We start from the raw sequence: 26,870 nt of genomic DNA on the forward strand, positions 1-26,870 counted from the left end.
CATATGATTGTGTAGGGATTGTCTGGTTTCACCCATATAATTCTTGTTGTTGAGGCATTTGATGCACTGGATAAGGAACACCACATGTGATAGTATCAGAGGGGTAGTCGTGTTAGTCTGAATCTGTAGAAAGCAACAGAGGGTCCTGTGGCACCTTTAAGACTAACAGAAGTATTGGGAGCATACGCTTTCGTGGGTAAGAACCTCACTTCTTCAGATGCAAAGAAGTGAGGTTCTTACCCACGAAAGCTTATGCTCCCAATACTTCTGTTAGTCTCAAAGGTGCCACAGGACCCTCCGTTGCTTTCTACAGATTCAGACTAACACGACTACCCCTCTGATACTATCACATGTGGTGTTCCTTATCCAGTGCATCAAATGCCTCAACAACAAGAATTATATGGGTGAAACCAGACAATCCCTACACAATCATATGCCCTCGCACACCAAAAAAAAAAAAAAAAAAGAGACACCTTATCACAATGGTGAACACTTTTCACAATGTAATTACTCCATATCTGACCTCTGTCGTCATTTTCAAAGGAAACCCGCACAACACCTTCAAAAGATGAACCTGGGAAATGGAATTCATAACTCTGCTGGACACTTAAAAAACATGGGCTTAACAGAAACACTATTTTTATGGCCCATTACAAAAGTCTGTAACACACCCTGCTGCCTACTAACCTTCCTTTGTCCTATGATTGCAGAAGTAATTGCCCACTTCATTTTAAAAGTGGCCTCCTACTATAGCCTCCTGACCTGTAATCCCCTTATGCATAACAATCTGTCCCACCTTGTATTTAGCTTAGGCTATGTCTCGACTATAAAGTTAAGTCGACTTATGTCGATGTTCATCCACTGCTATAATTGAACCACTTTTGCATGTCCACCCAACGCTCCTTGTGCTGGTGAAGTGTGTCCACAGTTGATGCTCTTGCATCGACAGAGAGCAGTGCACCGTGGGTAGCTCTCCCACAGTGCAACTCACCACCATCTGCTGCTGGGTTTTCTGGGAAGGGATCACAGTGAGTCATGGGGGGGGGGAAAGGCTCAGCATCCCATGATTCAATTTTCTGTGTCCCATCATTCCATGGGCTTCCAACTGTGTTTTTCACTGCTTTTCAACAGGCTCTGTAAACTGCATGTCCACCATCTCTGTCTGAAAGTATAGATCCTGCCCTTCTCTCCAGTATTGTGATGAGCATTATGAACACAACGCTGGTGATCCTGCAATACTTCATGAGCTGTGAATCTGATAATGAAACCATGTTGGCTACCCTGCTGTGTGCCATGGACAGATTGTTATGTAGGTATGGGATGACGAGCAGTGACAGCAGAACTTTCAGACATGCAAAGCCACCTTCCTGGAACTGTGTGTGGCACTTGCCCCTGCTTTTCAGCACAAGGACACCAAAATGAGTACTGCTCTAATAGTGGAGAAGTGAGTGGTGATTGCTGTGTGGAAGCTGGCAACTCCAGATTGCTACCAGTCAGTGGCAAATCAGTTTGGCGTGGCGAAGTCCACTGTGGCAGTTGCAGTCATGCAAGTGTGCAGGACCATTAATCACCTCCTGCTATGAAGGACTGTGACTCTGGGCAATGTGCATGAAATAGTGGATGGTTTTGTGGCAATGGGATTCCCTACCTGTGAGAAGGTGATAGGTGGTGCACATATCTTTATTTTGGTCCCAGACCAACTTGTGACGGAGTACATAAACAAAAAAGGCTATTTTTCTATGGTATTGCAAGCTCTGATGGATTCACCGACATCAGTGCAGGGTGGTCAGGGTAGGTGCATAATATATGCATCTTCAGGAATACTGGCCTGTAGACAAAGCTGCAAGAAGAGACTCTCTTTCCAGACCAGAAGATTCCAATTGAGGATGTAGAAATGCCAATAGTGATCCTTGGAGTCCCAGCCTACTACCCCTTGCTCTCGTGGCTCATGAAGCCTTACACCAGCAACCTTGGCTGCACAAAGAGTGCTTCAACAACAGGCTCATCAGGTGCAGAATGACTGTTGAATGTATCTTTGGCTGCATAAAAGGTTGTTGGCGCTGCCTTTTTGGCAGGTTAGATCTCAACGTGGAAAATATTTCCATTGTCATAGCAGCTTGCTGTGCTCTGCATAACATTTGTGAAGCTAAGAGAGAAGATTCCACAACGATGGAGCATTGAGCTGGATCGGCTGGCTGCTGCTTTTGAGTAGCCAGATACCAGGGCTGTTAGAGTGACTCAACAGGGAGCTGTTTGAATCACGCTTTAAAGGAGCATTTTTACAATGAGCCCCAGTGATTTGGATTTATGTAATGCATTTAACCAGACATTGTTTTCTTGCACCATAATACGAACCTTGTAATGATTGCTATGTGTGCCTAAATTTTACTGTGCAAATGTGCCAGTTACCACTGTGTATACGTTTCAGTGGCAACCGTCAGACATAGGAGACTAATAAAGATTCCTTCTCTTTCTATAAATATACTTTTATTCCACACTGATGAAAACATTTCTATGTTCTGCAAGGATCATGAAAATCAAGAGCATATTTTCAAATTAGGCTTTCCTGGTTGGATTTATGTCCAGCTGTCATTGTGAAACATGCCCCTTAGAGTGGAGTGCATAGGATACTGCAACGGCCTGGGAACATGTGAAGAATGTGGGGAGGGAGTATAGGGAGGGCATGAAAGGCAGCTCTGTATGGGCTGTAAGGAGAGGTGAGCATGGATGTTTCTGCCAGTAGTTCACTCAGGACCTCAGCATGTCTGTTTTGGTACTGGAGCAGCTGTATCATCTGCTCCTGCCCGTTTCCTCTTCTGGCTATCCATTCAGTTTCTCATTGATAACCTCTTTGCATGGTCCCTGTTTGCAATCTGAAACATCAGAGGATTGCAGCACCTCCCAGAACATGTTTCCCCTATTCCTCCAGTTTCTTTCTCCTTATCAGATGGAGCTGCTCAGCCAGTGTGCAGGATGAGACTCTCAAGGGCACATCTGCAGTAGTTAAAGAAACAACAGACAGAAGCACTATTGTGAGTGCACTCGTATCCTTGATCCAAACAAATTAGAAACACCACTTTCTCATGGCAGGAACACAGCACAGGGAGAGTCCCGGTCATGGTGAGTTTGGCCTGTGGGGAAGGGGCAAAATGGGACAAAGGATGGGGTGGGGTAGTTCAGAGGAGTATCACTACAAGCGCCTAGGGGCCACTATTCTGGATACTTGCACCATATTCCACAGGCTGGGGTGATAGCAGCCGATATCTCACTCTGAGGGTAACCAAGGATGCAGGTGTGCAGCTGCAGACCCAGGTCTGTATGCTGCTTCCCTATGTGCTGCTTTAGCGTCATGTCTTTGGCAAACCACCAGACTGATGATTGGCCTCCCTGGCCTTCTGGTACGCCTGCCTGAGATCCTTGATCTTGGGACAGCACTGCTGTGTGTCCCTATCGTGCCCCTTCTCCTCCATGCCACAAACAATCTGCTCATAGGTATCAAAGTTCATGCGGGTCGAACAAAGCTATGACTGCACAGCCTCCTCTCCCCACAGACCCAACAGATCCACCAATTCCGGTGTACTCCAGGTAGGAGCATGTTTGTTGCTGGGAGCTGGCTTGGTCAGCTTGGTAGATGCTATGTGAGCTGAGCATGCCGAGCAAACAGGAAGAAGAATTCCAAAAATTCCCAGGGCTTTAAACAGGGAGGGGCATATGCCTGTGTACCTGGCTGCAGGGCAATGGAGTTCAAACTGATGACCAGAGCGGTCACAATAAGCATTGTGGGACACCTTCTGGAGGCCCCTTAGGGCAAAAACCAATGCAGTGTCTACGCTAACACTTTGTTGCTCTAATTACGTCTCCCCAAACACCGCACCTCTTGTTGAGGTGGGTTTTTTATGTTGGCATTGCAGGAGAGTTAAATCTCCAGGAGGAGTGTTGTAGTGTGTTCACTTCCACAGTTAGGTCGACACAAGCTGCCTTATGTCGACTAAACTGTGTAGTATAGACATGGCATAAGATGCTCTGGTTGGGAAGTACTCTGTGCAGCGCAAAAGTTTGTTCTTCCGTCAACAGATGTTCGTCCAATAAAAGATATTACCTCACCCACCTTGTGAAATTCAGACAGCCAGAACAATTACAACATCTAAGTAACCCAAATAGCACTTGTCCAGTGGAGAATTTACATGTTTCCAAATCTAGATGACATTGTTCAAATGATTTTCCACCAAAAGCCTCTACTTTCATGAGTTTATAATTTTCCTAAAAACACAAAACTGAATCAAGCCATCATACACCTTCATGGGCTTATGCCTTGTAGTCGTGTTTCAGCTATGAACTGTGGGTTTCTTGTATATAATCATTTGTAGGGTTCCGTGGTTGAAACTGATTGTAGTTTCCCTGAAGCTTATGTGGGAGTCTTCTAAAGAGAATTTGATGGATCAGGTGGGTGTTGAAGTTGTGGTGGAAATCTGAGAGGGAGTTTAGGTCATCTGCCCAGAGGATGAAAATGTGAAAATGTTTCTCAGGTATATCATTGGATTTATGGTGCATTTTTCCGGAAATTCTTTCTTGAGGTGGTGCATGAAAAGGTTGGTTTATTGGGGGCCATCTTAGTACCCAAATGGCTGTTTCCCATGGTTTAGGCAAAGTGTTTGTTGTTAAATGTAAAGTTATTATGGGTAAGGGTGAAACAGATGAGTTTGGTCATGTGTTTGGGTAAATTTCTGAGTGTTGTCCATTGTCTTGTGGATATTTTGAGGCAAGCAGCGATGTCATCGTGGTGAGGGAGTTGGTGTATGTGACATCCTTAGTGGCACAGATGGTGTTCTGAAGGAGATAATTTAATGTGGAGATTCTGGAGAAAGTCAGTTGTGTCCTGGAGGAAACTGGACCTTTGTGTGGTGAATGGTTTGAGGATGATTAATTGCTCATTTCATTTTAAGTGGTCTACAACATGTGTGAACCCTTTCCGCGTAATAATCTGTCCCACCTTTATTTTGCTTAGATACTCTGGTTACCTTTTCCAGACTCTGAAGCTCAAAAGCTTGTCCCTTCCTCCAATAGAAGTAGACTCAGTAGGATATTACCTCACCCATCTTATCTCTCTCGTATCCTGGGACTAACATGTTTACAATGCTGCAAACAACATATCTTCTCACAATTAAGCAGATTGACAGCTGATTGGTGTTTGGCATATCAAACGAATTGTTTTTATTGTAGCCGTGACAATTCAACAGTTTAAAGCATGACTTTTTTTTCCTTTTTAAAAAAAAGGCTTAAATTCCACAGAATGAAATTAAAATGTTTCCTTTTTTAAATGGATAAATCTGTAAGTTCTCTTAGATTGACACCAACTTGTTTCTTGGACAATTTGCTGTTATTTTAGTGATTAAAATAATGCTGGTTATCCTTGGGCTAAAATTGGAATGACATTGGATGTTTCCAGAAGAGTGAATATTGCCTTTAAAAAATCATGAATAAAAGTATATCAAAGAACTAATCTTATTTTAAGCATCATCATTCACTTTGAGAATCATGATGTGCAGCTACTTTTAATGAATAGACTGAGAAATAGCCTGCTGAATATTGAGAATGCTGGAAAGGTCACTTCTGTGACATGAGAATATATATCTTGCAGCATTTGAGGGACTGCCTTTTTTTCTTGTTGCTGTCACACTTGTAGAGATTTTAAGCAGAATGGGTGAAATATAAGAGTCAGGAAAATTTTGAAATCTTCTGTTTTCAGGGTTAACTAACTTTAGCTACTTCATTCAAAATCTGTTTTCATTAGTTGTTATAGTGGTTTCAGTTGCAAAAGCTAGCCTTGCCAAATCAAAAGCACTGCTGCCCTTTTAACTTGGCTTTGCTGACAACTCTTTCTCCCAAAATAGTGGAGGTAAAGATTTGAACTACCACCCCATATTGACTACACTAGAAGAAAATTTGAAGCTTCTTTTTTTTTTTTTTGTGCTGAGGTCAATCTACCTCAAAGAATTGTTAACTTCAGAGCCCACAATAGTTGGGATCATTTAAATATTAATATCAGACAACACAATCCTTCTTTGCTTGTTTGATCCCCAAAGGGGAAATTACCCATGTCACTGCTTACACTGAAAATTTTAACTTCTCTCTTGCTTTTTAGCCTAGGTGCATAATGTAGAAAAAATCTCATTCCATGGGTAAGTTAGTGATAAAAAGGTAAGGGGGCAGTGTCATTTGACTCCTAAAAATCTACAGAATCATAATTTCAGTGGTGTCACCCTCTGTAGTGTGGTGGAGGGGACTCTCTGCTTCCCTCACTGCAGGTTTTTCAGAAATTTTGATAATACAATGTCCTTAGAAATTGATTGAGTTGGGTATCATTTGAAAGTGCTTTCTCTCATGAATGCAATGGTACTGAACATGACAAACCTTCATTCAGTTCCATGCAGCGAAGAGCCTCATTTTCAGTTGCCGTCTCCGGGCAGAATACTTTGTTGTTGTCAGTAGAGTAGCCAATGCTGTGCATTAGCTGCATCAGGAATTTGCTCCTGGTTTTGGAATTAATTGTTAAACCTGTAGTGGTAGATTACACATGTGCTGCACACTTCTCGTGTATGCTTTGGAAACCTGCCTTTCATTCAAGCATGTTCATTTGAAGGGGCTCCCATGGAATCTAATTATGGACAACCCACTCTGTTCATGATTTCACCAGTTCCTAAGTGGAAAAAATAGAAGCTTCAGCGGAAGCTGCAGTCCATTTTGTCGTCGTCCCCCCCCCCCCCCCCCCCCCCCCACAAAAAAAAAAGTTTGCTTCACACCCCTGGTCATGGACTGCTCTACAGAGCATTTGTCAGTAATCCTCTTTCCACTTCTGCGGTTCTCTCTGTAAGTGGTTGTTAGAGCCCTACTATTTCAGACTGATTAATCTATCATAGCAGGAAAAAAAATCAGAATTGTTACCTTTAAAATATATCTGCATTTCCAGTACACCAGTCAGGAGCTAATCTTCCCTATATTTAGTGTTTAATGTTTGTAAATATGTAACAAGTTCTTGATTTTCTTGGTACTCATTTTAAATTGCATTGTATCCAAAAGTGATTTACCCTCCAGTGTTCCATATTTAGGAGTGGGAGTCTTTCACTAACAGAATTGTCTTCAAGTGATTGTCCACATTGATTCCATTCTTGTGCATATACTGGAACTGGAGCTAAATCTCCAGGGTTTAAGATATGTCCCTCCTGTAATGCATCTGTACCATTCAACAATGGATACGCTAAGTGCCTTTTTCTTGTAGGCGAAGGTTACATCCTTGACCATTTCTACGTCTGCTGCTGTTTTTCCAAGCAGCCTCAGAAAGCTGGGGATGCTAGTTCAGTTGTTTTTTCTGAAGTGCTCCATGAAGACCTCCCTGGGCACAGAGAAGGACACAGTTAAGGCTCAGTTCTCCCTTCAGTCCCTCTTGCCCCAGCAAGCCATGATTCCACCCCGAGCTCCAGTGCTGAGACATCTAAGAGACTACATTGGTTAACTGTACTTATCGACTTATTTAAGAAGGGTTAGGAAGGAGCATTGCTCTGGAGTCGAGACATAGATCTCCTTCTCTGGGACCCTCAGACTGGAGACATAAGAATTGACATTTAGGCTCCTCAAATTCTGCAGCCATGGGCCTAAGATGGGGCCCTTCTAGCACCTCAGTAGTGGTTATGAAAAGAGTGCTTTCTGTGTTGGCTAAAACCACTAATTACCTTCTCTCCAGCACTGACTCTGACATTCTTGGTACCCACAGTATCAGCACTTAGTTAACATCCCTTTCGATGCTTATAGCCTTTTGGGCACCAAGTGGCCTGTCTGTGGGCTTGATACTGGAGTCCCTGTTGCTGACTCATAGAACATCATCAGTGCTAACTAGGTCTTAGGCCACCAAAATTTTGGTACAGTTGAGAGCCTGATACCGTCTGCTTCCCTAACTTGGTAGGAAAGATGCAGGAGCTTCGGAGCATATCAAGGATAGCCCCACCACTGAAAGAGGTATGTTCTTTAAATCTTTTCCATCAAGACATAGTAGAGACTTATCCCCTCCTCCTCCATGGTCACCACACTGGCAGTCAAAGACTGATTCCAGAGACTACTTTGAGCAAGGGAGACCATGGATCTCACAGGAAACGGGGCCCCTGTTTTTCTTCTGTGTACACCTATCCAGTATCCATATGCTTAGAGGCCTTTGGGCATGCAGATATATGACCACAAGCTAGTGCTGTGCTGCTCCCCCTTCCTCTGGCCACATTCTCTTTGTCTAAGAATGAAGAGGATCAATGGGCAGAGATGGAAGAACAATTGATCCTGGTGGCATTTTCATCATCCACTCCTAATAAGACAGTCAGTCCTCCTATCCTCAGCTTTTAAGGTATTTCAAGACCTGATGGAAACACATGGCCCAGATCCAAGATTTCTTGCACTACTCTCCAGTGGGATAAGTCTCACAAGGTGCTACACAGTCTTCTTTCTTCCATGCCTGGTAAACTTGTCATGTCTATTAACGAGGTATTTTTAAAGCCTGCAGAGGATTTGTGGTGGACTTTAACATCAATGCCTGCCACTTCTGAGGGGTAGACACACTGTATGGAGTTCCTCCCAAGGTCTTTGAGTCCTTTTAGTTAACATCTGGTGCCAGGCTCATTTTGTTATAGCAGCTATCCAGGAATGATCCAGGCCCAGGCAGCAAGGGCCTCCTAAAACAACAACAAGAGAAGAAGACTGAGACTGGATCTATTTGGCAGAAATATCTATTCTTCTACAAGTCTCCAGATGTGTATTGCAAACCACTCTGTGTTTTGCCAGAAGCATTGGTCTGCACCGGGATAAATTGTCTCAGTTTATGGAAAGACTCCCACAGGATCACAGGGAAGAACTCAAATCCATCAGGCTAGAGGAACAGCTGATAGCTAGAACCTCCTTGCAGGCTGCTTTGTATACATCTGATACTGAACAAAGAATTAGGTTTGTTTGGCCAATTGTGTAAGCTGGAGCCATGCCTCCACCTCAGATGTCCTTGCAGGGCCCCTTCACCTGAGGCATAATGGGCAGAATGAGCCTAACCATTCCTTATTTCCTTCATTAATACAAAATCCTATATGAGTAGGACTCCTTAGTCATAGGGAAAGTATGTGTGGCATAGAATCCATGTGTACAACACCTCTCAAAGAACCACAGTTACTGTAAAGTAACTGTTCTTTGTATAGTGCTGTTTCTTCCTACCACACTAATGTCACCACAACCCACGCAGATTAGGGTTCTTGTTATGCGGAAAAATCATGTACAGGTAAATATCTAGAAAAAATTAGGAGTGGATGGGACATTACATGCAGGGTACTATCTGGACCAATGAACAGTTTTTTCTCCTCAGTTTTCCACGTTGGGGTGCCTTTTGCACTGCTTCTCTGTAAGAGCTACCACTCTTGGTCTGCTCACACATAGCATCCAGCATAGAAGTTACTCCCAGTTATGTTGTATTAGTGCTATGGCCAGCCACTCATGAATTACATTGCAGAGCAACACCAGCAAATTCCCAGTTCCAGACTTTCCCCAGAAATGTATGTCTCGTGCTGCCAGCTCTCTGTTGAACAAGACAAGCTCATATAAAGTCCATCATTTTATTAATAGAAAATGATATGCACAAATCCTGTTATCCCAAATGGAGTTTCCCAAACACCTCAATCCAAACACACTGGTTTAGCTAACAGTAAAACAAATGTATTAACTACAAAAAGATAGATTTTAAGTGACTACAAGTATTGAGGCATAAAAGCCAGAATTGGTTACAAGAAAATAAAACACAACTAATGCCTAACTTAGATTATTAAATGAATTCAAAGCAAAGATTTCTCTGACCACATTTCAGCAGCCTTATTGGATGAATCTCTTTCAATCAGGATCCCTCCCCCCAGTCCAATGCAGCTTCCTTTGTTGTTCAGGTATTGTGGATGCTGGAGGCAGAGAGAAAGGGGAGAGATAATTTGGGATGTCTGCTCTCCCTTGTTCTTTTTCTTCGTTGAGAATCATCCCCTGTTGAGGTTCCGGAAACAGTCTGTGTGATGGGAATCCCAAGCTATTTCTTGGTCAAGATGTAGGTTTTTTTTGCGCCCCCCCCCCTTTTCTGCCAAAGAACGGCCACTTAACCAGCTGATGGTCCATTTGATTTTGTTGACACCTGGCTGAGGTGTCGGCTAGCCTTTTGTCTCTGGGAAACTGGTTTGTGACTGCTCCCCAGACTTGGAACATGTCTTAGTAATATCATATATTAGAACCATGTAACTTGACATACGATGTTGCCGGCCATGCATATTTTACCAGGACAGTAATGGATAGCAAATTGAGTTTTCAAATCATACCTCACAAGACGTATTTTGTTCAAAAATTACCATAGTCCTGTAAAAAGGGGTGAACATAGGGGACAGACTGTCACAGTGGAAAAGTAAATACTCCCTGCATTTTTTTTAATTCTTGCATTTTTCCTTGCAACCTTTTGCTTGCCCTCCACATGAGGTCTTAATGTGCTTTACAAAAATGACAACAAAACAAACCTTCATGGCTTAAATTTAGTAGTGATCAAAATAGAAGGAGGAATTTGATTTTGAAATGAATGAATGGTATAAGCTGATTGCTTGTTTATTTAAAAAAAATTTCTCTTGAAGGGTCTGTGGCTTGCTTGATCAGACTTTGTGAAACAGTCGTGAAGAGTTTGTTTGCAGCTGGTATTGCATTTACTAATGCATTGCCTCTGGGATTTTTTTATGTGCAAGTGCTAGGTTCATTTAAGTATTCCCAAGTGGCAGAAAGCTGGTATTGAGATGGCCCAAGAAGAGTTGCTTAGCAACTCTGTGTGCTGTCTCTTGGCCACAGATGATTATAGCTAGTGTTAATGCAGCTAACAGGGAAAGACTGCTCTCTCTCTCTCTCTCTCTCTCTCTCTCTCTCTGCCTTCTCTCCCTCCTCCCCCCAACCAAATTTGAATAAGACTCAATTCAGGCAGAGTTGAGTCTTCAAAATACCTGTCTGATGAGGATACCTGACTGAAGATAGATAGGGATGTAATAATCAAGAGTTGTTTTTGTTTTTTTTAGGTTGTTTAAAACGGTCTAATTTAAATTTGTGCCATATTTCAGAAAGGACTACTTAAGGTCTGATTGTCATATCCTTCTCCCCCAGCTTTCTTTCTTCTGAATTCACCCAACTTGATTAACCCCAATTTTAAAAATACACATTACATGTTTTGATAGTTTAAATATCTAGCAGGCTGCTCAAGCTTTTTTTATGAGACTCGTGAAAGCCAAATACCCAATGGTGGAAGGAACATATTAAGCCTACAAGCATAACATCAGAGGAAACTAATAATACTGATTTTAAATAAATCAGTTTTCATTGTCTAATCTATTCATTATGGAAATGTAATTCTGAGGAAAAAAGTATTTGGATGACAAAATATGCTTTTGTTTTTCATTACTACCAGTCTGTCCTTGACACATAAAACACAATGTATTGTGCATGTAAAATCTGCAGTTTATAACATAGGCTTTCAAAATGTCTTTAATTTGTTGGAGAAAGTGACTTAATAGCTTCACAAACTAAATTAGAGTAACATGGGTGCCTCTCTTCTGTTAAATACTATATCTATACATATGGTACATTTCAACTTGCCATTGTCCAAATATGAGACATTAACTCAAAAGGAAAGGTATGATTTCTTGGTTTGAACAGAGGACTGGGAGTTAAATGCTTGAATTCTAATCCTGGCTCTGACATAGTCCCCCTTTGGCTTTGGCCAAGTAATTTACAGGTTAACTTTCAAAGCAATCTCTCATTTTGGATGCTTTAGTTATTGGTCACCTAATTTGAGGTATCTAAGGACCTGATTTTTCAGAAGTGAGGCACACCTAGGGCTCCGGTTGAAGCTTAGTACTTCTGAAAATCTGGCCCTATAGGCTTCTTATTGAACCGCCAAAGAGACTACATTTGAATGTGTGGACCTTAACTCTGTGCGTGCATGCATGCACCCCATCTCTAAAATGTTATAATTCACTTTAAAAGAGTTTTGAGGATCAATTTGCTAATGATTGTGGATTGCTTTGGAGATGAAAGGTGCTGTAAAGCTTCGTTAGATCAGTTTACTTTAAATGATGTGGTATCATTGACGTCATATTGTCTGTAGCCTAACTTTATGAATTTGCATTTCATGTGTATAATTTAAAATAAAATATTGAAACTTCGGGTTTGTATGGGAGAGGCAAATTTGGATCTAAAATCCTCATGGAAGACCGCATTATTATGGCTCTCATGTGTTGACCCAGCTTTTGGAACTGCAAATTTGCTTACTGTGTGTGTGTGTGTGTGTGTGTGTGTATTCATTGAGCAGCTTTCTTTTTTTTTAAAGAACTGAAGTTAATTTGTCTGTTTGTTCCACTCTGCTCCCCTCCTGCAAACAGATGTCTTATCCAGACTTCATAGAGGAGAATCTTCTTGTTCACAACCACTTAGAAATGCAGCTAATTAAAGCTAGTTTGAGGTCCAACTATAGCCATTTTTGAGTCTAAAAGATGGGAAGCTAGTTCATCTTTAGAGAGAAAAATGTCCTCAGTTTTCTTTTGCCATTTCAAACATACATATTTCCTCTGTTTCTTTATAAAAAGAAAAATGAACAAATTAAATAGTGGATTAGCTTGTTGGCAGAGATGTTTAGCAGAAAAATCAGTTATCTTGAAAACTCCTTTCCCACTCACCTTATATCATCGTTCCCACTCTGAAAGATGGATGTGGCTTTTTAGATCCGAGAAGTCTCTCTTTAATGGCTATTTTTAAACATCTCTCAGAGCTAATACCATGTTATACCCTGTATCCTACTGAGGGGTCCCAAAGTGCTTCGTAAACTATTGTGGAACTGGAAATATTTCCTGGTAGTTTGTTTTAATTAACTTTGAAAATGTACAGCAAATATTTCCAGACTTTTTGTTCCCCATATCTACTTTTATACTCATTTTTGTGCTGTCCTGCAATGACAATGGGCAGCAGCAACTGTACTCACTTCATCTCCTTGTTTTCGGGCCATTGCTCATACTTGTGCTGCCAGTGCCGTGGGACTTTACTTACTGTCAGTTTTACTTCCTGGCTCAGTCTTTCCACAACCAGCTCTTATTGTCATTACTTGGGAACAGGCAGTGCTGTCCCTATCCCCTGGAAGATACTGTTCCACTATGGAAATTAAACAAGTCTGAATATTCAGCAGCTTCACTTGTAGAAAATGTAATGGACACAAAACACATCAGTTCCGTATTACTTGATATGCAAACAGCACCACTGAAATATGATCCCCTTCAGGGTGAAGAGTGACAGTTCATAGTCAACAAATGTGTGCTGCACGATAAATTAATCAATGTATCCATATGTTTGAACATTGGGTGTATTGTGACTTTTGCATGTCCTTCGGCAGTTGCTATGTATCCTGCAACAGGTTTCACTGCTTGGAAAATGTAAAAGTGTTGAGTCTTGTTGTTGAATATACTGACTATATATATTCTTGACATCTTTCTCCAGAATGTTGCATTGTTTTCTTATAGCAGATGTCCAGCTTGACAATTTTACAGCAGAGAAAAAAATGTGAAATAGAGGTAGTCAAAACTAAACATTGTTTATTAATTTTTCTTCAACAACTTGTTTTCATGTAGAAGAGCGTCAAGCCATTTATTTATTTATTTATTTATTTATTTAGGTAGCATCTAGGGACCCCAACTGAGATCAGGATCCCATTATGCTAGGCATTTTTTTTCAAACAAGGAGAATGTAAACTCTTCACTGCAGGGACAATCTTAGATAGTAAAAACAAATCCCTGAGGGAGGGAATATAACATTCAAGAACAATGTGATAGTCTGCAAATGTCATGTTAGTCTCATAATTTTTTGTTGGTTTCTTTAAAAAAAAAAGTGGGGTTTTGTTGAAAAGGAAGAGCAGGAAGAGGAAGGGGGCATTGAAGGGTGGGAATTAAGAAGATAGCAGAAAGGGTAGCATGGAGGGTAGTTGAAGTGAGACTGAAGTGAAGAGACTGAGGATAGGGAGTTGGAGCAAACAGTCAAAAGACATAGGGGAAAATTGTCCAGAGTAAAAACTGGAGGGTGGAGAGGATGTGACACTTCCTGGGGGTACCCAGAATTGAGGCACCTCACAGAGCATCTGCCATTAGCATGAAGAAACCTTTTTGTGTCTACCGGGACTCAGCTGCCCAACTCCACCGGCCACATGCAACACAACTGCTCCCCTTTAGTTTTACGCAGGCCCTGCTGTCTCTCCAGGTTAGTGAAAGGCAAACTGTCACTGCTCTGAGCGTCTCCCTGGAGTGTGTAGCCTCTGGTTCACTGGACACACATGCTATTCACAAATCCATTAATTCCAAAGAAACAGTACACCCCAGCTTACCAGTTCCAGCTCTGATCACCACCCTGCTTCACATAGCACTTAGATATGTTTATAGTGAAATCAAGAATAGGTTTATTTAACAAAACAGAGATTCAAAGTAATAGTAGAATTATGAAACAAATGGTTACATATACTTATTTATTTCAGTCTCTTGATTAGCATCAGGTTCAGTGTCCATTGTGCAGCGGACAATACACATATGACCAGACAGGAAGATGCGTCTGTTACCTCCTACTTGAAAGGAACCTGTCGGAGTCATGTCATCCCCTGGTCACCTGTCTTACCAAGACCTTAAGAAGATAATTTTCAATATAGTTACATAATTTCTTAAATATTATCTTTACATACATTTTGCAGTGATTAGGGTGACAAGTGGGCTACTGGTTCTCTGTAGAAACCTCACATGTAAGCCCAATGGATTCCCATAAAACCCTGTTCCCTCTGCCAGTTGGCATCAAGAGGTTCCTGGGTCATGGAAAAGTCAGGTATTGATGACATCAGTGTCTGAAGGTCCCTTCTCTAGTTGCTTGTCTCTGCTGTCTGAGTTTCTGGCTGTTCCCTCCTAGCAGTTTTTCTTCCCTGAACTCATGTGGCAGGGAGGAGGGGTTGGGCTGCATGGGCCCTCATGTCCCTGAAGGGGAGCTCTCCCCTGCACAGTTCTGGATCTTGAGTTGCTAGGGGGAGAATAAGTCCAGCTGGGTCTCAAAGATGAATTCTCCTGTTTCATGGAGTTAGAACAGCGTGGATTCTTCACTGTTGAGAAAAGTTTGTGTATTTAGCCTTTTGGTGTGGTCTTGATTAATAAATGCAGTATAATTCAGTCTTATTTAATTTTCTGTGAATACAATGTCAATTTTTAGAATGCAAAGTTGGACACTTGTCACATTGGATGGCAGTTCAGGAATATGTGGGTGTGCCAGGGTGAGAAACAGGTCAATTTGTGTGTGTTTTTTTTTTTTTTCCCCCCACCTTCTAGCTTTTTATCCTCCCTCTCTCCCCCCACTCACTCCTGGTGGTAGTGTGGCTGCTGTACTAGCTCCTACACTCACCCACTGGTCCTGCTGTCTGGCCAAGATGTTTTTGAGCTGAGCCCATGTGCTCTCTTGTTCTTTTCATGTGGTATGGCCAGCCCAAACCTTTGAAAATCATGAGATTGACATAAAATCATGAGATGTTAAATAGATAATTTTGAGGGGAGTGGGGTGTCTTTTTATATGTATAATGGGCAACACTGTGAGAACCATTGGGCATTGTGAGGCTAACACATATTTGTGCCTTACTTTCTCCCTGTCCACCCGAAGTTGTATCTGGTCACCAAGCTGTTTTTGTAAAACTAGAACAAAACCTTGGTTTCTTTAAAACATGAAGGGATATTAGTACTGTCTTCCAAAATCAAGATAATTCTGGTAGACTTAGTGTTTGTCTTAACTCACAGAAATGGTGTCCAGAGTATGTAAACGATCGTCCTAATTTTCCAAGATCAAGCACTCTGGGCAGCCTTTTTTTCCCTTCTTTTTTTCTGCTAACCCTTTGCTTATATCATATGCAACTGTGACCTTGCAAGTGTGAACAAATCCAAAAACTTCATGTGATGACAGTTGAAAAAGGCAAGTCTTCAAATTAACTATACTTTCTGTGTATTTTTAAGTAACTGTATGAAATGCTTTTGTTTTGTTTCATTATAATTTGAAAAATGAACCAAAATAGTTGGCAATTGACAGGCTCTTACCTTTAATTATAGGCAGTAGCAAATAGACATGCATTTCATTCTTTAATTTGTTTCTTGCTGTAGATTATGGCTAGTTTCCTTTACTTGAAAGTCATCTAATGTAATAAAGATTAATTATACAGGGGGTCCCGGTATACGTCCTTCCTGCCCCCCACCCCCAAACCATGAATCTTTTTAATTTTCCAGGCTTAACTTCTGGACACTTTTACTCTTCACACTCAAAGAAAGCTGTCTCTTGAGATACATATGATCAGAAAAAAAGATCTGAATCCAAGATTGACCTGGGTAGAAAAATTTCACTGGCATTTTGTATAAACCAGAATGTTTCTTTGCCTTCACAGCTCCCATCAGTGCCACCTTCTAATTTCCTGTGGGAATGCCTAGTTATATCTGACATAGAATTTGGTGCCCTGTGTACCAGGTTCTGTGTCTCAGTGATATCAAAGAGCAGATGCAATTGGTGAGATCAAAAGGGATGATGCTGAGACTTTGGTCTTCACATGTTTTAATTTAAAGAAACCTGGCAAAATTTTAGTAGAGCTGTTCAGAGTCTGTATAATTTATTGCTTTATGGCTAAAGTTGTGGCTCTGGTCACCAGGAAAAAGTGAAGGTAATCTAATTTATGCTACTACAGTAATGCAGAGATTTGGATTACTGCACCCAAAGGAACTTTGACCTCCCGTCTTGCTGTTGGAGAGAGATGTCCCCAGTGTGATCAAATGTGAAATTAGTCACTAGTTTTTGTAGGGCATTTTTTCTTTTTTTTCCCAGGAAATTTGTGTTTATATGGTCGTTATTGCCATGTCTTTTTAGTGGACTTCAGGGTTATTCTGGCCTCCTCCATATGCCAGGCTTGAATTTGGTTCTTCATTGTCACCTATGTTTTCACATCTTGGGGCTTTAGCTCATATACTACACTTATTTTCAGAAGTAGATTTAATTTCTGAATCAAGGAATTAAATGTTGACATGGTATATAGGAATTTTTTAGCATGGACATATATCTTAGATGTGCAAATAAATAAAGACAGCAAATTATTGCTCCATGACTGCATTTAACCCTGTCAAATGGGCCAGAGTTGAAGGGAAATGCTGAACTCTTGAGCAGTGGCTCTCAAACTTTTTTACTGGTGACCTCTTTCACATAGCAAGTCTCTGAATGTAAACCACGCCCCCCCCTTATAAATTAAAAACACTTTTTTATATATTTAACACCATTATAAATGCTGGAGGCAAAGGGGGTTTGGGGTGGAGGTTGACAATTCGTGACCCCCCTATGTAATAACCTCGTGACCCCATTAGGGGTCCCGACCCCCAGTTTGAGAACCCCTGCTCTTGAGTATATACCATACTAGCTATTTGTTTTTTTGCAACCCAATTCCGTTTTTGCTAATACACATGTGGTTTCTTTCATTTAATTATAACTGCTTCTCTTGTTTCTTCTCAGGACAGAACAGGGTCAATAAAATCATCTGTTTATGTAGCAATAAGAATTGAAAAAACAGTTTTTAAAATATACTGTAGTTGTAAGCTTGTATTAAAGTTGTAAAGGTGTTTTGAGTTTCTAGACAGTACAACTCCTAAAGGGGTTACTACATACTGTTAGTCCTCATTATGACTGACTATATTTGATCAAGAGTAAACAGACACATGAATTCTGTGAATCATGTCTGTGCAAGACTTAATTAGCCCTAGGCTAAGGTATTTCAAGCTTTAATAGCAATGTTCTCTTAGGATACTCTGGCAAACTAGACATTGATTTTTTTCAGCAGTCTCTGCCCTTTTCATTGATTCAATACTGACTTTCTGTGATGGATATTTTGACAGAAACTCCATGTTTTGTTTGGGGTAGTTGGATGTCAGGTGGAACCATCCAGCACAGCTATGGGCTACAGTAAATCATTCTTCTCCCGCAACACTTTTCCTTGTGTATTTAAAATAGAACTCAAACTGGTTTTATTATTAGCAGTCCAGATAAATATTGAGATCTTATTTCAGAAAGAAAGGTTATAGTGTGTGAATTAAAATTAGGATGTCTCTGGCTTTGAGTGGGAGAGGTTGTGGGTGTTATGGAATAAAAACTTAACCCCCAATTTAAATGAGCTAATTTTAATTAAAACACAAATATATTTGCATTAATTTAAATGGATACACATTTATTAAAATTAATGTGTATCCATATAAACCATCAAAAAACCTTCCTCCTTTATAGACGATAAAAATGTAGGTGCAGCATTGCAGGAATCCTTCACTAAGATCTTTCTAAAAGGGAAGGTGGTATAAATTAACTATTTACCTTTTGTGGTAGTAAATACCTAATTTTAATAGGAATCAGTAATTTTAAGTGTGAGTAACATATGCAACTATGTGAATTTGAACAAAAAGATACAACAAAAAATCCTCATTTCCTTTGTAAGTTGATTCCTTGGGCAGCATTTACCTGTCTACCCCCCTGCCCGACTGTCGTGTGAAAGTATTGTCCATATTGCGCTCTTCCACCTGCCGCTGAAGAATCTGATTGATATAGTCCACAGTCAAAATCAGGCTACTAAATTTGATAATCAGCGATCTACTTCTTTACAGCAGCTCCTCTCAGTGCTTTCAAGCAACAGGAACTATGTTACCATTTCACAGTTGGAACCAGCACTGTTCTGTGCAGTTCTTCTCTTTTAATGTTTGATCAATGAAATGTTTTTGAGTTTTTAAGAGTTTCCAGTTGAAGAGATCAAATATGCCTCTGCCTTGTTTTTATGTGAGCCTGTTGGCCTCCAGAAAGCTTCATCTGTTCATTCAGATGGATTTGTGTAGATCACATGTGGCACCTACACCATAATTCTGCTCATGGAGGTCCCCACATCCATTACAGTGGGTCTTCAGCTTACTCATGACTCTGGAGGCAGATCTCAGATCTCTCAGTCACTGACAGGTGAGGAGAAACCACTGACCCTGTAGACTTTGATAGTACCTATTTTTTTCAAGTTTTTCCTGCTGTGATGTCAAATATTTATTTTAAATGAATAAAAATCATAATTTAAATTGTCCAGAAAATGCAGAAATTTAAGTATTGGATGTCATGTGGGGCTTATCCATATTACTAGTAGTCATTTCATTGCATGAAAAATGTAAACAATAGGAAAATGCTTGATATTTGATTTCATATGTGGATAACTGTCAAATTAAAACCAGTTTTCTTGTGGACAAGACAGGATACTGCTCTTCAATGAGAGCTGCTTCCTTGCAGCATTTCAGCTGTCAATCCCATGAAGTTTTGACAGTAGGGTTGTTCAAAGAAAGGCCACTGTTTTCTTTATAATGGGGTGGTTGTAATTTTGTCATTCTCATACTCAAAAACTGAATAATTATTGTGACTAAACTTTTAAAAAAGGAAAAAAATCTTCATGTACAAATAACAAGCATGGAAGTTTTTTACTCAGAACTGAAAGCCTCCTGAAAGTGTTTGCTCAATGCACAGCAGTGGTCAAAAAAGCAAACAAAATATTAGCATTTATAAAAATGGGCTAAAAATATTTGTACGCCATGGATTCTGCTGGGAACCTCAAGCTTGGCTTTCCCTTGCTGAGGGCTGTATGGTCTGCGGACTACTTGAGCTTGGCAGCACCCTGGTGGGGATGAGTGGCAGATGCTTTGTTGGGCTCTACCAGGCTTCTTTGGGTTGACTCCTCCTTGGTTTGGAGGAGTGGGGGATTGGTGGTAGTCTCCCAAAACCACTCATTTAAGGTGCCAAAAAGAACTATCACAGTGGATTATATAAATCTTCATATGTTCCTCTCTCCTTTCTTTCATACTCTGGCAAGCAATGAAATTGGTAACAATGAAGTATTATCATTGGTCATTTTTAGTTCGCACCCATAGAAATAGACAAGGCAGGTCACCCCTCTTAGTTATTGTTTCAGGTTTGCAATTGTAGGCATGTCACTGGATCAGTTACAGTTGGTTTGAAGGGATCTTGGTAACCTATGAACTAAAGACTTTTTTTTTTTTTTAAATGAAAGGTTAGAGAACAAGAAGACAGCATAAAAGATGCTGGTTCACAGTACTGCCATGTACTAGCTCAATCTGAACCCTGTTTTTGATCTCAAGGAAACATTCTGGCAAAGGGGAGTTGCCAGAGCACAGCGGGGTGTAGAGAGCACTATGTTGTCAAAACCCGCAGAAAGCTGGTTAAGTTTACAGCTCCTTTTCATTGCCGAAGCAACATAAAAGAGCCATATTTTTTGGTGTGATGTATTTACACACTTCCTGTTTCCCATTGTGAGCTCCTCCTCAGTCAGCCTGAGTAATGATTCATTTGTTAAGCTTTGACAGTCTTTTTACTGGTTGTGACTGTAGAATTTGCTTTGTGGCAGAATTAGGCTGAAGAAGTGGCTGGGCTATAACTGGTTGTTAGAAGTTGAAACATATTGAAATGCAGTTTGGAAATACTCTTTGAAAAATATCTTGAATCTTGTTCTTTGAGTGCATAGTTTTACATTTTTGAGTTGAGTTGAATGACAGATATTTTCCTGGCAGCAAAGATAAGATAAAATAACAACTGTCTGACTATTGACCTGAGAGAATTTAATCTATCATACGTTACTAGTTCAAATACATCTTGCCCAAATCTATGCTCGGGATTGTTGATTTTGTACTGTCATCGACATTTATTAGAAAGTGATTTTTCAGCATTATAGAAACATGCAGTATCTGTCATTAGTCACGGCCATTGTTCATACTAATAAATTCAAGACCTTGCACTGAAAGTGTTTCTCTTATCCTTTGCCATTAGTAATAAAAAGAAAATAACATTGGTTAGTTATACCTTTCAAGCTCTCCTGACAGCAATTGATATTTACTGAAAATATTTAGTCTGTAAATATTAGTCAAACAGCTGTTTTATGGGTAAAGGACCACACCAACCGATAAAAATAACAAAATAATTGAGTACAATTTTTCAATAGAAAGTGGCCTAGTAAATTTTTATGACTTTAGATATAGTTGATAAAACTACTACTTATAGAAACCTGTTTCATGGCAAGGTGACACTTCTTCCTTCCAACATTTATTCTTTAAAAGTTTCCTAATGTGCACATTTCTTTTGTCTTCCTTTTTGGTTGACGTGAATACTTCATTTATGTCGCGTATTCATGATTCTGCTCTGTTGAAGAATCCCAAACTATTAACTGTTCTGTCTGTGTTCTACATGCTAGCAGCCATCTCTGGTTACAAAAAATAAAATAAATTAAATTAAATAAAAATCCTAATTTAATTTGTACAACCTAGAGGACAGTGTTTGTAGGAGTGTGCGCATGTGTATGTACATATGTGCAATAATTTGGAAGCGAAGTTGGTGAAAATTGGACTGCTGAAGTTGATTATCTCGGGGGATGACGGGAGGTCTCCGGTAAACCATTGTGGATACTGATCTTTGCCCTACTTAGGGTAATTTCAGAAATATATTTGCGAAAACTTAAATTGCTGTATGCTTACTCCCCACCCCATGCTGGATTCTGTTTTATTACCAAGAGACTTTGTGTGTAAATGGAAGCTTTCTTTTTTATGTTCAAGCTGCTCACCATGCTAAATTCCTTATGAGAAGAGTCCTGTAGTCTGGAATTCTGCTATTGCTCCTCAGTGTGTGTCATTGCAGACTAGTGGTCTCCTCAGCAGAAAGATAATTTACAAGGCAGGAATAAAATCTCGGTTTCAGGGATGCCACAGTCCAATATGAATGATGGTCACAATCACTTCCATTCGAGTGGATAGTATTGTCAAATGTTTGGTTGTAACATCACCAAATTAAACTGGCAGAGATAACAGGTCTAACATAACAGTTTCTGTTCACACCCATTTGCATGATCACACCCGTTAATAATGGGAAATAATGAGAGAGGAGGTATAAAAATGTATATGAGATTATAACTGTATAAAAATGCCACTAATTTTGTTTGTTTGCTTGAGTGTAATAGGGATTCTTTAATAAAATGCTTAATGAAAATGACTAGCCTAGCTTGGCTTTTTAAAACTAATTTTTCCTTTCATAAAAAAGCACAAATATTAGAAAAATGTATTATACAATATTTAACACCTTTGCCTTCAGTGCAATATTTGAATACTCTGTGACCCTTCCATTTCTTGCATTTGCAGAGAAGTTGCTTATCTGTCTCTGCTACATAGCTATACAGTTTCAGGTGTAAAAATTTTTTTGGAAGGACATACATATTGTACATACATATATGTATAATTTTGCAAATTGAGGCATCATGGGTTGGCTTGTAGTCGTCTCCCATTTTCACACCCATTCGAGGTCTCAGCCCAGTGTACTGATTCTATTTTCAGCTTGTTGCCAGGCAGATTTTTGTATTCCTCCTTCTGGTTGCTCAGCCTCCAGCTACTGATAGGTGTATGCAAACTAATCTTCAGCAGCCAACCAGAGGGGCTATGCAAATCTCCGCTTAGTCCTGTGACATCAGACTAGTCAAGTATAGTTTCTGTTGCTGGGAGAGCTGATAAGGTGGCAACATGGCTGCAGGGGGCTCTCTTTTGGGTATGTTTTTTACATTACAAAATATTTTTATCATTATTTAATGTAAAAGTAAACAAATGGATTCCCCGCTCCCAGAAAAAAAAAAGGGGGGGAAAGAAAGGTAATCAGTATTCTAACCAAGTTTTAATTACAGGAAATAAAACATCAACAAGCTTTGAAGGAACAAGAAGTCTTGCCTCCTTGAATTAGATTTGAAGGATTTGGTGTTTTCAGTAGTGACATATCTGTGGCAGTGCATAGGTGACTGGATGTAGTAAGCAAGCAAATAAACAAAACAGCCCCCAACAGGTGTACATCATCTCTCTGCGGAAAGCAAATCTTCCCTAGAGAAAAACAAACCTAGTATATTAAGAGCATGTTAAAGTTCACATTTTTGAGAAATTGAACAAAAGCTCTTTTAGGTAGATTTTCAAATAGCCATTTTTGGTTACCAAAAGAAAGGAGTTAAAAATATTACTGTTTGTATGACACATAGTAAGTTTAACACAATTTCTTAATGCTACTCCTGCTTATTTTACATTTTTTTGCCATTTTCTCTTCACTTTCTTCTTTCATTATGTCTGACAAGTGACCTCAGAGGGCTGCTGTTAATGACATCAGATTCTTCTGAGATGCGCTGTCTGATGCCACAGTTGCAAAGGCTAAGAGGCCAGAATTGCATCACTGCAGTTAGATGCACATAGTAAGTGGACTAATTTTAGAAGAAAGCTATTCTAAATGTAAGTGTAAATGCCTTACTTTCTTCATTAGATAAAGTGCATATTGAGTTGGCTCCAACAGAACATTTTATATTTACAGTGAAGAGGCCTAACTTGGAATAGTGAATCATATGTCTGTCAATGTTCTCTCTTGCAGCTTTAGTCCTCATGTGTTTTGTGTAAGCATTCGCTGTAAGTTTCTTCTATAATATAGGTGTGGTTTAGGCGATATTCTTGTAATGTGTAGAAAAACTTCAAAACAAAAATGGAATTGATTTTTTTACAAACAATTGTCAAGTTTTTCTTTGTGTAGTAGCTGTAACTTTTTTTTATCCTTTGTATATGAATGATTAGTTCAAGTGTGCAATCTGTACTTTTTTGTTGCATGTTGCATAATTTCATTTCATTTGGGGATTTCAGAAGTAGATATAGGCTTTAATTCTACAAGGGTTGTGACGTTGTGTATCAACTTCTTTGGCATAACTAACTCCGCTTGATATTGTTTAATTATGTTGCCAAATGGGGAGTGGTAGTAATGAATCCTGTGTTATGTCAAAAATGCGAATAAGACACATACAACACCACAGATGTTTAAAATGTACTAACTCATCTTAAAAAAGTGTTAACTCAAAAACTGTATTTATAAACAAACCATATTTGCTTTCTCATTTGGATGGCTATAAATGTCATCATGTTAGAACATTCTGCTGTTTTACAAATGCGTGGCAGTAGCAATATTTATACATAAGGCTTTGAGGTGTTGCAGTTCATGGAAAGCTGAGGTTTTGCATTCTCTGTAAAGATAAAACTCCATAATAGTCCTAGGAAGAAAGGAAAAAATAGACTAGCGACTCTTGTTAATATGGCTAAATTCCCTTCAAGAAATACTGCTACTTTTCATAATCCAAATAAGCATTGAAATGTAATTCTGAGAACAAGTTGAGGCTTTTCTCTATATTTTATTACAAAGGTGTGTGTGTGTGTGTGTGTGTGTGTGTGTCTGATTTAACAAACTGATCGCTTTTAGCAACCCTGAATTGTTTTTGTGGTGCTTACTGTAATTTTTAATGAAAATACCAAGTTATTGGGAGAGATGCTCTTGGCCCCTCCCCCCCCTTTAAAAACAAACATACATTTTGGAATGAATGTTTCCACTTCCTATAGCATCTGTCAAGACAGATACTAGTGGACCAAGTTTATGTTCAACTCAGTGGAATTGCTTGGGTAAAGCTGAAAGATTTAATTTGAGTACATGCACCTACAGAGAACAGCTGCCCTGTAGTGTAGGAAGAGAGTTCTAAAACGAATGTCATAGTTACAGGTTCGTTAAGCCACTTAGCACATCCAGGAGATGCAAGACACAAAAAAAATTAGGAAAAATCTGAGCTGTTACCTCGGTGGGGGTGGAGGAACTGTTCCTCAAATAGAAATGGTATAGAAAAGGTGAAAATACTTTGAACTCAAGTTCTGTTTGCTAAGGCCCAGCTTCAGCAAACCATTTAAGCACATACTTTTAAGTGCATGCTTAAGTGCCTCACTGAGGCCATATCTGCACTAGCAAGCTTACTGTGGCACAACTGTGTTGATACAGCTGTGCCATTGTAAGATCGCTTGTGTAGTCGCTCTTTGACGACAGGAGAGAGCTCTCCCGTTGATATAATAAAACCACCTAAAATAGCAGCATTAACTATGTTGGTGGGAGATGCTGTGCACACGAGTGCATATGCTGGCGAAACTTATGTTGCTCAGGGGGTGTTTTTTTCACACCCCTAAGTGCCAAGTTTTGCCAACATAAGGGGTAGTGTAGACATGGCCTGCATAGGGATGGACATAAACATGTGCTAAGTGCTCTGCTGAATTGTGGTCTAAGAGAAAATCTTGCGTATTAAAAAATGATTCTTTGTCTCACTTTGGTTTTTGCTCTCATGAGAGGAGCAGTGCTTGAATTGTCTTTTGGAATAGTGGGAAGAATGCGTGCATTATGAAATATTCCAAGGGGGAAAGGGTTTACCACTGCAGTATTTAAACTCCGCTTTTTTTTTTTTAACCAATTTTTTTAATGTCTACATTAGTGAAAGTTTGTAGTCTTAGAAGATGTCCTACTCCAATTTAGCCTACAAGGACCTGTAGATATAAAATGCAGTATCTTTACTGAGACTGTAAATGTCCTGTTTGCTACAGTCATCACCTAGTTCTGTTGTGAAGCTTCAGTTGTTTCATTCAGACCAGAAAAAGGGCTTCTGCTTACATGGTTTAGCACTTATTTGGGAATCTGTTTATATTGGTTAAAATGTCATCGCTATGTACAATATTTCAGCCTTATTTGTTTTCACACCCTGTCCGGAGTCTTGGTAGTACCCTCGTGTGCTTCCCTTGTTGCTGGGCAGGATTTGAGGAGCTGATATCTGATTGGTTGTCAGGCAACTGCTGATTTGAGCCAATCAGATAAGGTATTTGAATTCTTTCCCAGTACAATAACAATGAAGCAACTGCTGATTTATTTTTCCTATGGGGAGATTATGTAAACTAAGAGCATTGCTGCACCAGGCTCCCTCTTGGGTATGTTCAAAAAATTACAAGGCTTCTCTGTACTAGAAGGGGGAAAGGCTATTTGTTTATGAACTTGTTTACTACTTAACCATTTCATTGAAAGGTCAATATTATAAATAGCAAAAAGTCTATTAAAAATAGTGTAGTAGGTTTAGAACTGTCCCATATTTAATGTTAATATGCTTATTAGAAAATAGAGCAAATGGTGATATAAATGCTGTAAGAAATTCTCACCCTAAAATTGACATACAAGTTTAATTGATATTATTCAGCTAACACTCCTTTAATTTTAGCTTTAAAGGAGAGAATTCAAAAACTGCTGTAACGTGTAGCAGAAAGAAATTGTATTTGTGGCTGCCAGTCTATTATATGACAATCCTGTTAGTTACATTTCAAAAGTAGATGATAATTGTGAAAGACTCCGAATAGGTGATGTTTTGTATATTGCGCACTTTGCGATTTGAACTGCAATCAGATAAGGTAGACTTAAGAAAATATGTTAGCGATATCTAAAACATATCACTGGTGCAGAACATCTTAGCATCTGTCCTCTTTTTTGCAGATTGATTTACATGGAAACAGTGTAGTTTTTTCTTTTGTGTATAAGGATATAATTGTTTTCTATGAATTTCAAAATTATTGCCAGGTTATTTTAACTTGTTACTGCAGTTCATTCCAGTTTGAAAACTGAGTTTTAGGAACCATTGTTTAAAAATGCAGGTTCCATGCAGTTCTTTCATTCTGTACTTTGGAGTCTTGGACTCTGCACCTAGAACAAAGTGCCCTGATCAGTTGCTCTTCTTATTTCTTTGACTATGCCAAATGCTAACTAGATTTGCATATTTGGATAACTATGAAGGACACTGATTTACATGATGATAGAGAAAACCATCTTTATTTCCTCCA

The 26,870-nt window shown here is 39.6% G+C and overlaps 1 protein-coding gene across 9 annotated transcripts in view; it reads left to right on the top strand.

The window, feature by feature from the left end:
• Positions 1-26,870, top strand: part of ATF7IP (activating transcription factor 7 interacting protein) — a 168,919-nt gene that overhangs the window by 31,282 nt on the left and 110,767 nt on the right. The window contains exons 1-2 of one of the 9 annotated variants that reach the window (XM_034774664.1): positions 22,669-22,716; positions 23,285-23,398. The exons of 7 other annotated variants lie outside the window; for them this stretch is intronic. The gene's annotated coding sequence lies outside the window, so the exon portion shown is untranslated. Of the gene's footprint in view, positions 1-22,668; positions 22,717-23,284; positions 23,399-26,870 lie in introns of those variants that run through there. One more of the 9 variants, XM_034774686.1, reaches the window with a different exon arrangement.

The sequence above is a fragment of the Trachemys scripta genome, chromosome 1 (genome assembly GCF_013100865.1).
Source record: "Trachemys scripta elegans isolate TJP31775 chromosome 1, CAS_Tse_1.0, whole genome shotgun sequence".
Lineage (NCBI taxonomy): Eukaryota > Metazoa > Chordata > Testudines > Emydidae > Trachemys > Trachemys scripta.